This window comes from Ranitomeya imitator, chromosome 2 (assembly GCF_032444005.1).
Source record: "Ranitomeya imitator isolate aRanImi1 chromosome 2, aRanImi1.pri, whole genome shotgun sequence".
Classification (NCBI taxonomy): domain Eukaryota; kingdom Metazoa; phylum Chordata; class Amphibia; order Anura; family Dendrobatidae; genus Ranitomeya; species Ranitomeya imitator.
This window is the reverse complement of record NC_091283.1, coordinates 371819905-371835887: the sequence shown is the minus strand read 5'-3', so window position 1 is coordinate 371835887 and position 15983 is coordinate 371819905.

The following is a 15983-nucleotide window of genomic DNA, read 5'->3' as shown; positions in this document are numbered from 1 at the left end:
TGCCTCCATCCTTAAAATTTCTAAGATGGCAGTCTATTACAACAAGGTCAAACAGCAGACATTGGGGACAACAAAGCTACAGACAGGCAGAGGGCGAAAGCGACTCTCCACTGACCAGGATGACTGCCATCTTATTCGAATATCACTCAGTAACCGCAGGATGACATCAAGTGACCTACAAAAGGAATGGCAACTGGCAGCTGGGGTGAAGTGCACGGCAAGAACAGTTCGTAACTAGTTATGAGCAAGTGTACTCATTGCTCGGGTTTTCCCGAGCATGCTCGGGTGACCTCCGAGTATTTATGACTGCTCGGAGATTTAGCTTTCATCGCGGCTGCTGAATGATTTACAGCTACTAGCCTGCTTGATTACATGTGGGGATTCCCTAGCAACCAGGCAACCCCCACATGTACTCAGCCTGACTAGTAGCTGTAAATCATTCAGCTGCCACGATGAAAACTAAATCTCTGAACAGTCATAAATACTCAGAGGTCAACGAGTACACTCCCTCATCACTATTCGTAACAGGTTCCTAGAGTCAGGTCTCAAGTCATGTAAAGGTAGAAAAAAGCCTTTCATCAATGAGAAGCAAAGGAGAGCCAGGCTGAAGTTTGCCAAAGACCATAAAGATTGGACCATAAAGAACTGGAGTAAGGAAATTTTCTCTGATGAGTTTCATTTTCAGCTTTGCCCAACACCTGGTCATCTAATGGTTAGATGGAGACCTGGAGAGGTTTACAAGTCACAGTGTCTTGCACCCAATGTGAAATTTGGTGGAGGATCGGTAATGATCTGGGGATGCTTCAGCAAGGCTGGAATTGGGCAGATTAATCTTTGCGAAGGACGTATGAATCAAGCCACATACAAGGTTATCCTGGAAAAACGGTTGATTCCTTCTGCTCAGGCAATGTTTCCCAACTCTATAATAAATAATAATAATAACTCTGAGGACTGGTTTTTCCAGCAGGACAATGCGCCGTACCACACAGCTAGGTCAATCACTGTGTAGATGAAGGACCACCACATCAAATCCCTGTCATGGCCAGCCCAATCTCCAGACCTGTACCCCATTGAAAACCTCTGGAATGTAATCAAGAGGAAGATGGATAGTCACAAGCCATCAAGCAAACAAGAACTGCTTAAATTTTTGTACCAGTCGTGGTATAAGGTCATCCAAACGCAGTGTGAAAGACTGGTGGAAAGCATGCCAAGACACATGAAAGCTGTGATTAAAAATCATGGTTCTTCCACAAAATATTGATTTCTGAACTCTTCTTGAGTTAAAACATTAGCATTGTTATTTCTAAATGATTATGAACTTGCTTTCTTAGCATTATTTGAGGTCTGCAAGCACTGCATTTTTTTGTTATTTTGAACATTTCTCATTTTCTGAAAATAAATTCAAAATTTAGTGCTTGGATATTTCAATACATGTTGTCAGTAGTTTATAGAATAAAAGAGCAATTTACTCAAAAATATACCTATAAAGAGAAAAATCAGACAAACTGAACATTTTGCAGTGGTCTCTTTATTTTTGCCAGAGCTGTATATATTACATTATAAGGAAATTGAAACAGCTGTCAAAAGAAAGTCTTTTTCACAGCGATAACAAAGCCATTGCTTCTAACTTTGAGAAAAAAAAAGCAATCTTCCAAAACAAAAAATGTTTATTAAAAAAAAAGTACCATAATTGTTCTCCTTGATAAAATTTTGATCATCTCCTGATTGGTTGCAGCATTCTTGTGAAATAAACAATTGATTGATAAGTAGACAACTGGATTGATGATAGATTTTGCAAAGGAAATGGAAGCAGGGATTGCCAACCAATGCCCCTTTCTGGTACTTGAAAATACAAATACAGAGTGCCAAACAAAACCCCAAAAAACATAGACTTGAATGTATGCTGTATGTCAATAACAATATACCTTTCTTAACCCCTTTACCCCCAAGGGTGGTTTGCACGTTAATGATCAGGCCAATTTTTACAATTCTGACCACTGTCCCTTTATGAGGTTATAACTCTGGAACGCTTCAACGGATCCCAGTGATTCTGACAATGTTTTCTCGTGACATATTGTACTTCATGTTAGTGGTAAGGTTTCCTTGACATTACTTGAGCTTATTTGTGAAAAAAATGGAAATTTGCAATTTCGCAATTTTCCAACTTTGAATTTTCATGCCCTTAAATCACAGAGAGATGTTACACAAAATACTTAATAAGTAACATTTCTCACATGTCTACTTTACATCAGCACAATTTTGGAACCAAAATTTTTTTGTTAGGGAGTTATAAGGGTTAAAAGTTGACCAGCAATTTCTCACTTTTACAACACCATTTTTTTAGGGACCACATCACATTTGAAGTCACTTTGAGGGGTCTATATGATAGAAAACACCCAAGTGTGACACCATTCTAAAAACTGCACACCTCAAGGTGCTCAAAACCACATTCAAGAAGTTTATTAAGCCTTCAGGTGTTTCACAGGAAATTTTGTAATGTTTAAACATTTTTTACTTCAGATCCAATTTGTTTTATTTTACCAAGGGTAGCAGGAGGAATTGGACCCCTAAAGTTGTTGTACAATGTGGGGGTAAACCACTGTTTGGGCGCATGGCAGAGCTCAGAAGGGAAGGAGCGCCATTTGACTTTTCAATGCAAAATAGGCTGGAATTGAGATAGGACGCGATGTCTCGTTTGGAGAGCCCCTGATGTGCCTAAACAATGGAGACTGTTGTGAATTCCGCTCTTGGGCTCCCTCCGGTGGTTGTAAGTGGCACTTTTGTGAGTTCTGCTCTTGGGCTCCCTCTTGTGGTTTCTAGTGGTATGGCTGCTCCTTGGAGTTAGCTGTCATCAGCTGCCTCCACTTATCTTCTCTTCTGCTCGGCTATTTAGGTATGGCTCTTTCTTCAGCCAGTGCCACTTGTAAAAGGTTTCTGGTTGGATTCACATCTCTTTGGATTTCCCTGTTTTCCTGACCAGTTCAGCAAAGCTAAGTTCTTACTTGCTCAAAAATAATATTTTAGCCCCCAATTTTGTATTTTCCCAAGGGTATCTGGAGAAATTGGACCGCAAAAGTTGTTGTGCAATTTGTCCTGAGTACGCTGATACCCCATATGTGGGAGAAAACTATTGTTTGGGCGCATGGCAGAGCTCGGAAGGGAAGAAGTGGCGTTTTGGAATGCAGACTTTGATGTAATGGTCTGCGGGTGTCAGGTTGTGTTTGTAGAGCCCCTGATGTACCTGAACAGTAGAAACCCCCAAGTGACCCCATATATGAAACTAGACCCCCCAAGGAACTTATCTAGATGTGTTGTGAGAATTTTGAACCCCCGAGTGTTTCACTAATGTTTATAACGCAGAGCCGTGAAAATAAAAAATCCTTTTTTTTCACAAAAAATTATTGTTTTAGCCCCCAGTTTTGTATTTTCCCGAGGGTAACAGGAGAAATTGGACCCCAAAAGTTGTTGTACAATTTGTCCTGAGCACTCTGATACCCTATATGTGGGGGTAAACCACTGTTTGGGTGCACAGCAGAGCTCAGAAGGGAAGGAGCACCATTTTACTTTTTCAACGCAGAATTGTATGGATTGAGATTGGACGTCATGTTACGTTTGCAGAGCCCCTGGTGTGCCTAAACAGTGGAAGCCTCACAATTCTAACTTCAACCCTAACTCCAACACATCCCTAACCCTATTCCCAATCCTAACCACACCCCTAACCCCAACACACCCCTAACCCCAACACACCCCTGACCCTAATCCCAACCACACCCCTAACCGCAACACACCCCTAACCCTAATCCCAACCCCAACACACCTCTAACCACAACACACCCCTAACCCTAATTCTAGCCCCAACCCTAACTTTATCCCCAGCACTAACTTTAGCCCCAACCCTAACATTAACCCCAACCCTAACCCGAACTTTAGCCCCAACCCTAACCATAATGGGAAAATGGAAATAAATAGTTTTTTTAATTTTATTATTTTCCCTAACTAAGGCGGTGATAACGGGGGGTGTGATTTACTATTTATAGCGGGTTTTTATGTTTGGCAGCTGTCACACACTAAAAGACGCTTTTTATTGCAAAAAATATTTTTTGCGTTACCACATTTTGAGAGCTATAATTTTTCCATATTTTGGTCCACAGAGTCATGTAAGGTCTTGCTTTTTTGCGGGATGAGTTGACGTTTTATATTGGTAACATTTTCGGGCATGTGACTTTTTTATCGTTTTTTATTCCGGTTTTTGGTAGGCAGAATGAACAAAAATCAGCAATTCGTGAATTTATTTTGGGGTGGCGTTTACACCATTCCACGTTGGTAAAATTGATAAAGCAGTTTTATTCTTCAGGTCAGTACGATTACAGCGATACCTCATTTATATTTTTTTTATGTTTTGGCGCTTTTATACAATAAAAACTATTTTATAGAAAAAATAATTATTTTTGCATCGCTTTATTCTGAGGGCTATAACTTTTTTATTTTTTTGCTGATGACACTGTATGGCGGCTCGTTTTTTTGCAGGACAAGATGATGTTTTCGGCGGTACCATGTTTATTTATATCTTTTTGATCGCGTGTTATTCCACCTTTTGTTCGGCGGTATGATGATAAAGCGTTGTTTTTTGCCTAGTTTTTTTTACGGTGTTCACTGAAGGGGCTAACTAGTGGGACAGTTTTATAGGTCGGGTAATTACGAACGCGGCTATACGAAATATGTGTACTTTTATTGTTTTTTTATTATTTACATAAGGAAATGTAGTTATTGGAACAATATATATATTGATTGACCTAACAATACAGAAAAAAAATTGGTTAGGTAAACAATCTGGGACTACCTCATTGATATCAGCAATAAAATATTATCTACCAAACATCAACTTAAAAATATAGAAAGCCAATATCAGAATTTGAAAAATAAAGCTATAATAAAAATATATGAAAAAAAAATAAATGAGCAACATGATATAGAGCAGAGGCACCAAGACACTTTAATTTTTGTTTTGCACCATAGATTTGTCAGGAGGTAATTGAAGATTAAAAATAGAGATATCAATAGTCTGGCAGTAAATGTTAAAAAGATAAACCTGAGGGTGGAGAAATGTTCACATGACACCATAGGTGAATATAAAGATTTTCATGCTCAGCCTTTACACATTACCTGACTAGATGACAGGACATATTTACACAATATATGATGACTGGAATAGATAGTCAGTAACGTATTTCACTGAAAACACCCACATATGTGTTGGCAGCAGTGCCAGACTGCATAGCAAACATTATATTGACACCTGTTGGAGACAATGTCAAAGGTAAGATACCACCATTTACAGACCAGAAAAGGTTATTACACATGGTTCATATAATAAGCAAAAATAGCAATGATGAGGTTTTTTTCAATGCTCAAAGCAATTACTAGAATGTAAATAAATAAAAAAACATGGAGAGTAAATATAATATACTAGATGGTGGCCCGATTCTAACGCATCGGGTATTCTAGAATATGCATGTCCACGTAGTATATTGCCCAGTCACGTAGTATATTGCCCAGCCACGTAGTATATTGCCCAGTCACGTAGTATATTGCCCAGCGACGTAGTATATTGCCCAGTCACGTAGTATATTGCCCAGCCACGTAGTATATTGCCCAGTCACGTAGTATATTGCCCAGCCACGTCGTATATTGCCCAGTCACGTCGTATATTGCCCAGCCACGTAGTATATTGCCGAGCCATGTCGTATATTGCCCAGTCACGTCGTATATTGCCCAGCCACGTAGTATATTGCCCAGTCACGTAGTATATTGCCGAGCCATGTAGTATATTGCCCAGCGACGTAGTATATTGCCCAGTCACGTAGTATATTGCCCAGCCACGTAGTATATTGCCCAGTCACGTAGTATATTGCCCAGCCACGTCGTATATTGCCCAGTCACGTCGTATATTGCCCAGCCACGTAGTATATTGCCCAGTCACGTAGTATATTGCCGAGCCATGTAGTATATTGCCCAGTCATGTAGTATATTGCCCAGTGACATAGTATAGTGCCCAGCCACATAGTATATAGCAGAGCCACGTAGTATATTGCCCAGCCACATAGTATATTGCCCAGCCACGTAGTATATTGCCCAGCCACGTAGTATATTGCCCAGCCACATAGTATATTGCCCAGTCACGTAGTATATTGCCCAGCCACTTAGTATATTGCCCAGTCACGTAGTATATTGCCCAGCCACGTAGTATATTGCCCAGTAATGTAGTATATTGCCCAGCCACATAGTATGTTGCCCAGCCACGTAGTATATTGCCAAGCCACGTAGTATATTGCCGAGCCACGTAGTATATTGCCCAGCCACGTAGTATATTTCCCAGCCATGTAGTATATTGCCCAGTCACGTAGTATATTGCCCAGCCACGTAGTATATTGCCCAGTCACGTAGTATATTGCCCAGCCGCGTAGTATATTGCCCAGCCACGTAGTATATTGCCCAGTCATGTAGTATTTTGCCCAGCCACGTAGTATATTGCCCAGCCACGTAGTATATTGCCCAGTCACGTAGTATATTGCCCAGCCACGTAGTATATTGCCCAGCCACGTAGTATATTGCCCAGCCACGTAGTATATTGCCCAGTCACGTAGTATATTGCCCAGTGACGTAGTATATTGCCCAGCCACGTAGTATCTTGCCCAGTTGCGTAGTATATTGCCCAGTCACATAGTATATTGCACAGCGACGTAGTATACAACACAGAGCCACGTAGTATATTCAACAGCGACGTAGTATACAACACAGAGCTACGTAGTATATTGCCCAGTGACGTAGTATACAGCACAGAGCCACGTAGTATATTGCCCAGTGACGTAGTATACAGCACAGAGCCACGTAGTATATTGCCCAGTGACGTAGTATACAGCACAGAGCCATGTAGTATATTGCACAGCGACGTAGTATACAGCACAGAGCCACGTAGTATATTGGCCAGTCACGTAGTATATTGCCCAGCTACGTAGTATATTGCCCAGCCACGTATGTCACAGGTTAAAAAAAAATAAACATATACTCACCTTCCGAGGGAGCCCTTGCAGTCATGTCGCCTGTGAGTGGTACACTCGGCAGCTTCCGGTCCCAGGGATTGTAGCGCAGGACCCGTGATGACGTTGCGGTCACATGACCGTGACATCATGGCAGGTCCTTGTCGCATACCATCCTTGCCACCGGAACCTGCCGCTTGCATGGAGCGGTTACCGGAGCGCCGTGAGGAGCGGGAAAGGCGGCGGAAGGTGAGTATATAATGATTTTTAATTTTTTTAATTATTTTTAACATTAGATCCTTTTACTATTGACGCTGCATAGGCAGTATCAATAGTAAAAACTTGGTCGCACAGGGTTAATAGCGGCGGTAATGGAGTGCGTTACCCGTGGAATAGCGCGGTCCGTTACCGCTGGCATTAACCCTGTGTGAGCGGTGGCTGCGGGGAGTATGGAGCGGGCGCCGGGCACTGACTGCAGGGGAGTTGGGAGGGACTAAACGGACTGTGGCTGTCGCTGATTGGCCGCGGCAGCCATGACAGGCAGCTGGCGAGATTCCATGACAGACAGAGGCCGCGACCAATGAATTTCCTTGACAGAAAGGACAGACAGAAGGACAGACAGAAAGACGGAAGTGACCCATAGACAATTATATAGAAGATACCAAATGTAGTGAAGTGCCGTGTAAAGCTGAGTGATTCATACGTGAATGTGGAAGTGTTGAGGAAGAAGAAAAATAAATAATAATGTGATGTCAAATAAAGGTGAAAATGTGATATATGCAACAGGAGGATCACACAACACCACTCATTAATAAGTATAAATTAATACAAATACCTCGGTGAGCCGGCATGAAATCATCATTCACTTCCAATCTTCCATGTAGAAGACCTTGTAGTACAAGATTGAATATAGTGCACCTCAGCAGGGTGGTGGATGTCAAAGAAAGGATTTTTTTTTTATATTCACAGGAGCAAGGTGATAAAATTGCAATATAAAACAATAAGAATATAGTTAATCAGCATGCTAATCCTAGCCTGACCCACGGTTTTGCCTGAAGGCTTCTTCCTGAACCGGATCCACACGAGGATAGGAGTTATTTTCTGAGGTAATCTGTACGTCTGGAATTGAAAGAGGATTGCATGCCTGCCACCCCGAGGTGTTTGTTTTCCATCTACATTTCGACGCTGCAAATGTGGTAGAGGACAGGAATTCTGGAGGATATTTTAGGTGCTACAAAGATTGTGTTTGCAGTAAAGTGGAATCTATCACTTGAATTTTATGGAAGTACCGTACTTGGATTACTTTTTTGAACTTTGCCCTTCATCGGTACCATTTTTACATATATGAAATGGGTTTGTACTTGACTATTGTTTGATCAGCTGCATAAATGAACACACTTGTTAAGTGAGAACATGGTATACAATATTGCTTAACTAACGTGCATTCATCTTATGTATATGCAAAAACTCTAATAACCAAAAAAAAATGAATTAATTACTATAAGAGAAATACATAAAAGCAGTCTATATTAGAGATGAGCGGATCTTTTGAAATTCAAATTTGCTGAATTTCCCCCAAAAATTAATTTGTGACTAATAAATTTGAGCGAATCTCAATTCTTGATAGCTTGTTATTGATCTGAAAATACTCGTAAAGGAGAGGAGAGAACCCCCGCTGACTATAAGAACTTACACTTTATAGTAGAAAGAGAGGACCCGGTTAACCATAAGAAGTTACACTCTACTGAAGAGAGTGAGAGAAAGGACCTTGCTAACCATAAGAGCTTACACTTTTTGAGGAGAGAGGACTCCACTGAGTATAAGATCTTACACTCTACAGAAGAGCAGAAGAGAGAGGGGATCCAGCTGACCATAATAGCTTATACTCTAGAGGAGAGAGTGAGGACCCCACTTACCATAGGAGCTTACACTCTTGAGGAGAGAGAGAGGACTCCATTGATTATAAGATCTTACACTCTACAGGAGAAAGAGAACCCCACTTACCATAAGAGCTTACATTCTACAGAAGAGCAGGAGAGTGGATCCTGCTAACTATAATAGCTTATACTCTAGAGGAGAGAGACCGAGGACCCCAATGACCATAAGAGCTTACACTCTACAGAAGAGCAGGAGAGAGGATCCTGCGCTAACCATAATAGCTTATACTCTAGAGGAGAGAGCGAGGACCCCAATGACCATAAGAGCTTACACTCTACAGACAGACTTACCCAGTTACTGTAAAGATGGAAAACAATGTTGCGGTACAAATTGTGCTCAGCTGCGAACCGCTGATCTTTGATGACCCAGATACTGACCACGATTGTCACCACTGATGATAATCCATAAGATGTTATAATGCCATGACATTACGAGGAGGCCCAAGCACACAATGCAAAACAACATTAGCCCACTCTCTGGTGCTTCTGCAGTGTGGGAATGGTGCCGAGCAAGTGTTTGTTTTTTTCCGAACCCTGAATTGAATCTCAAAATGTTCGAATTCGAGTAGAACCACAAATTTCAGGAAATTCAACTCAAACCTAATCCACTTCTGACTGTCCCACTCATGTCTTGTCTATAAATATACCAATAGAAAAACTCAGATCATGGTGCTGAAGATCTTTTGATGGCGCACCTATAATAAAGCCAAACAAGCAAGTATCCCACACCGTATATATTCCCAGGCTAAGCTGGGCGAAAAACAAAGTCCATTCCCAGATGAGATATAAGAAATACTAATGCATACAGTATCTATAAAATATAATTGTAAATTAGGTATAAAATGTCAGATATAAACCCAAAATGTAACATTCAAGCTAAGCTAACCTTGCAGATTTAAGAACTACAGAAAAGATTTGTACCTTACTGCTCTATTTTGCCCCAATGGTGCAACGTTTTTTAATAACATATTTTTTATTTCTTTAAAAGGGCTCTCTATACATTCCCTCCCCTGATCCCATAGTATATTTTATCTAGATCACGTACTTTACTTTGAATATTCTTGTAGGCTGCAGGGACATGTTGCATGGCTACTGCTTCACATTTCCACCCATTATATTGGCTCCCCGAGTAAAGAATTTCCCTATGGATTGTTATACATATATGCTAGCCACCTTAGGGAGAGACCCAAGTTGGGCTAAATGTAGCCGGACGAAAGAGACCGAAAAGCCCTCTACTTAAAGGAAGTACATAGTGGATGCTTTCCTGAAACGGAAAGTACTTGCAAGCAGCATAATACAAAGAATAGCAGGTTTACCCAGAATCCTTTGCAGTAGGCGGAGCTATGCAAATCATCTCTTTCCACCCCAGTCTAATCCACAGTGCTTGGAACCGCCAAGCGTGCAATGCTGCGGATTAGTTTCTAAATTTACACAGCCAACCAATTCCTACCTGTGGACACGTGTTTCGGGCTTTAGGCCCTCATCAGCACAGGGCTGGAATTGGTTGGCTGTATGGAGTGGGGCTCGGTGAGCAAGCGATACATATATGCTAGCCACCTTAGGGAGAGACTCAAGTTGGGCTAAATGTAGCGGGACGAAAGAGACCGAAAAGCCCTCTACTTAAAGGAAATACAAATTTAGAAACTAATCCGCAGCATTGCACGCTTGGCAGTTCCAAGCGCTGTGGATGGAAAGAGATGATTTGCATAGCTCCGCCTACTGCAAAGGATTCTGGGTAAACCTGCTATTCTTTGTATTATGCTGCTTGCAAGTACTTTCCGTTTCAGGAAAGCATCCCCTATGGATTGTGTTACTGTGAATCAGGTTAAGTTCACACGAGTATATAAGAAAAAAAAATTGGCAACCTATAAGTTTGAATGGGAGAGTCTCATCCGATATACTGAAGAAACTAGCGCATGCTGCGATTTTTTTTTCTCACAACCAGATTGTCAGTGAGAAAAATCATAATTCTGCATTTCTTCATTGAATAAAATGGATCCAAGTGCTGTCCAATTTTTTCACCGATAGAATTTGGACCAAAAAAAAAAGTTGTGTACACGACCCTTAGTAGATGGCAGGACAGATCTCCAGAAGGAGAGAGGAAGATTAATCAGGATGTAATTAGACTGTGGAAGTGTTAAGGTACCGTCTCACAGTGGCACTTTGGTCGCTACGACGGCACGATCCGTGACGCTCCAGCATCGCTCCAATATCGCTCCAGCGTCGTAGACTGCTGTCACACTTTGCAATGCACGACGCTGGAGCGATAATTTCACGATCTATTTGCGATGTAGAAGCTGTTGGTTACTATGCGCACATCATATACAATATCGTGCACACCTTTGTTACACCATGCGATCATGCCGCCACAGCGTGACACTAGACGACGAAAGAAAGTTTCAAACGATCTGCTACGACGTACGATTCTCAGCGGGGTCCCTGATCGCAGGAGCGTGTCAGACACAGCGAGATCGTAAGTATATCGCTGGAACGTCACGAATCGTGCCGTCGTAGCGATCAAAATGCCACTGTGTGACGGTACCCTTAGGCTTGCAAAACAAATTAGATTGCTGTTGGCCAATCGATCTTTTGGCCAACAGCCATTTCAGTCGACACTCCCATACACAGGAGTGCTTGCTCGGCCGAGAGCTCCTGCATTCTCTATTAGAAAGTCTCACACTCACACGTGAGATGGCCGCTCACCTCTGGTAGAGCAATATGATCGGTAGACTGAAATTGGACATACACGATCAACATGTCTCCTGACCATCAGTCGGTGGGCACCACCTTACGCATTAGGCCGGCATCACACTGGCGTATTGCATCCGATGCGAGATCATCGGATGCAATATGCTAATGACACTCGGCTCCTGCTCTCAGCAGAGCAGGAGCCGAGTTTCATGCGTCTGTGCTCCGATTCTCTCACACAGGGAGAATGCTGCGATTGTCTCGGACCGAGGAAAACGGCCAACAAAAAGTCGGCTGGTGGGAGCCGCCCCATAGCTTAAAATTGGTCCGAGTGCAATTCGATTTTTTTATTGCATTGCACTCGGCCGTATAAAATGCCAGTGTGACGCCGGCCTTAGACTGACAGCTGAACCTATCAATATTGGGGGGTTCAGCCAATATTCGTCTAATTTTTATTAGGGGCTTTAGAGTTGTTTGGTGAAGACAAAATATTATCTGTGCAAAGGAAAGATCATACTTTGTTAATCGGTGGAGATGTGACCACTGAGCGCATGCTTGATCCTCACTCCATTAATTTCCTATGTGGTGGTTGCGAGCACTGCACTCAGCTTTCTAATACTAACCCATAAAATAACAGGTACAGAAGTGCCCAGTGACTGATAAAAATTCCCGGTTATGCCAAACGGCGCGGGTCACAGCAGGTAACTTTCAGCTATCTCCTGCGAATAGGAGATAACTGGTTTCCACTGGACAACACCTTTCAATCCTTACTGACATATGACATACAGTTAGGTATTTGATGCTGAGTGACCACACCTTTGCCTTTGAATAAAGCAGCCATCATCTACCTCTAACAGCCACACATAGAGCAGTGCTCTGCCCACAGTTGTTAACCTGTTAAATGCCGCAATCTCAGACAGGAGCAATAGCAGCCCAGTTGTGGGCGTGCTGTTCTAACCATAGTGTGCTAATGGATTGCCGTGACAGGTTCAAGTCCCCTAAAGGAACCTCAAAGAACATTGAAAAGTAAACAAAAAGTTTTGTAAAATATATGTCTAAAGTTTTCAATTGCCCCCATCCCCTGATGGTGGGAATGCCAGGGTCTCGTACCTCGCTAGGCTCCTATATGCACAGTTATCTGTTTCTTCCCCCACCCAGGGAGGTATGGGACAGAAGTGTATGGAATAACACAAATCTGTCAGACAGGGGAAACAGGAATAAAAAAAACCCAAAATCATACAAATACACTTAAAAATGATAGTGTTTCCTATTTTAAATGGATTTTATTTTCATCAGTGCTAAAAGGATTAAGGACTCTTTCCTTGCTGGCTGGGAACATACAACGTAATTGCTTTCAGCTACAGATGCTGATATAATGTCATCTTCCTATGTATACTAGCTCCGGGTGTTTCTTCCTTGCCAGTGAAAGAATCTTCTTCTTGGAAGTGTGGAGCTGTGTAGTGATGGAGTTGGGAGTAGTTGCTGCTGGAGTGTTTTGTGTGTAGTTGTTTCATGAGTGTTTATCTCCTCTTCCTTATTCCTATTTAGTTTGTTTGTTCCTCCCTTTCCCCATCTCCCTCCCTATTTTGGGGGAGTGTTTGGTATGATAGTGGGTTTCAGTTACTCCTGTCTGTCTTTGTGTCTTGTTTCCCTTACTTTTCTGTCCCATGCCTCGTGCGGTGGGGGAGGGGATAGATTAGGATTTACAGGAGCATAGTAAGGTTGGAGACTCAGGCCTCTCTACCATCAAGAGTAAACCAGGAAGAGAGATAGTTAGGGGCTCAGTTCCAGGAACAGTTTTAGTCACCTCTCATTTACTTCAGGCCGTCACATCATGACACAGAACTGCTAACAGGATGGTGATGCAGGTGTACTTGTCAACAGATGCTGCAAGTGTCTGACCCCCTCTGTTGCGGTATCCTGGTGACACACATTATATATATACATATATATATATATTTTGGGGGAAATTGTTTGAATTTTGCAGTGAGAAATAAGTATTTGATCCCTTACAACAATAAACGAAAAAAGTTTATACTTTACTTGTAATAGAAATAAACAGGGAGTGTGGGTCCCACTGTGGGAATTAAAGTGAAAGATTAGGAATGGGTTGTAAGAGGAATATTTGCAGCACTTAATAAAAAATTGGCACCCGTTTGATTACCTGTGGATATTATCTATAGAAGATTCCGTGCGTGTGTCGTGAGGTGGAGATCCGGGAGGAGGCTTGTGGATGCAAGCGGTGATGGAGGTGAAATAAAGAGCGTGTTTATTTCTATTACAAGTAAAGTATAAACTTTTTGTTTTTTTCAACTCAATCCCCTAGAACCCATATTTGATTTTTTTTTTTTTTTTTACTCAAATGTTTTTTTAATTAAATATAAGAGTACAATAAAACATTTCACATTAAGGTATACATTTCCATTTTTCCCACTCTTAGAATTTTTGGCTATGACCTTTAGTAGTCTGGCGATTGCTATTTTCAGCTTGTTATCCACAGTTATCTCTTCCACGTACCCCAGCACGCACACCAAAGGTTCTCTTGGAATTACACATCTGTATGCCCCTTCCATCCGGCTTACAACCACCAACCAAAAAGCAGTCAATCTCGGACACGACCATAACATATGAAACATTCCCGCACTATCATTCCTACATCTAGGACATTCCGAATCAGATCTCAGCCCAGCTCTATACAGGACATCTGGGGATCTATACACTCTGTGTACAATATAATGCTGGGAGAGCCTATACGGCTCATTCAGTGATAGTTTCGGTATCCATTCTAATACAGACTCCCACGTTTCATCCTCTAAACGACCCAGCTCTCTTTCCCATTTAGCCCTCGCACCAATCAGATATTCTCACATATTTGATTATAAAAAAAAAACGTGGAATAGGTGATTCTATAGGACACTATATTTATTTATTTGTGTACTTATATATTCCCACATGTGTTTACATCTATGTAGATATCTACATCTTCATATATTTATCATACCGCCAGGATATTTTCCCGTGTAATAAACATTGTAAGCAACAATAAAAAAAAATAGTTGGGGAATTGCACTTTTTTCATAATTTTGGCGCACTGGGGAAATTTCTTCCTGCTTTCCAGTAAATCACGTGATAAAATGAACGGTCATTCAAAAGTGCAACTCGTCCCACAATTACATAGGTAGAAAAAAAGATCCGATCCATCAAGTTCAACCTTCCTCCACCAATTGTTCATTCTGTCACTAAAACCCCCCAATGTTATGTGAATTGAGGAAATCATCCAGAACTTTTTAAAAAGCTTTTATAGTGTCTGCCATCACTACCTCTTGTGGTCGGCATGATGACGGAAAAATAAAGTACTTATGGCTCTTGATAGATAGAGCCCCATGTTGGGACCTGGTTAAGGAAAAAAAATAGAAAGGAATTACGACGTACACTACATACTATAGAGAATAATCCCCACCAGATAAGAAGTGTCTTAGATTATATCATGTATAGAAACACGTCATATACACACGGCTCTGCTCTGTACAACACATTGTTCCACTCTGTGCATACATGGCTCCGCTCCGTACACCTCGTACACACACGGCTCCGCTCCATACACCTCGTACACACACGGTTCCGCTCCGTACACCTCGTACACACACACGGCTCTGCTCCGTACACCTCGTACACACACGGCTCCGCTCCGTACACCTCGTACACACACAGCTCCGCTCCGTACACCTCATACACACACGGCTCTGCTCCATACACGTTGTACACACACAGCTCCGCTCCGTACACCTCGTACACACACGGCTCCGCTCCATACACCTCATACACACACGGCTCTGCTCCATACACGTTGTACGCACACAGCTCCGCTCCGTACACCTCGTACACACACGGCTCCGCTCCGTACACCTCATACACTCACGGCTCTGCTCCATACACGTTGTACACACACGGCTCCGCTCCGTACACCTCGTACACACACGGTTCCGCTCCGTACACCTCATACACACACGGCTCTGCTCCGTACACCTCGTACACACACGGCTCCGCTCCGTACACCTCGTACACACACGGCTCCGCTCCGTACACCTCATACACACACGGCTCTGCTCCGTACACCTCATACACACACGGCTCTGCTCCATACACGTTGTACGCACACAGCTCCGCTCCGTACACCTCATACACACACGGCTCTGCTCCGTACACCTCGTACACTCACGGCTCTGCTCCATACACGTTGTACACACACGGCTCCGCTCCGTACACCTCGTACACACACGGCTCTGCTCCGTACACCTCGTACACACACGGCTCCGCTCCG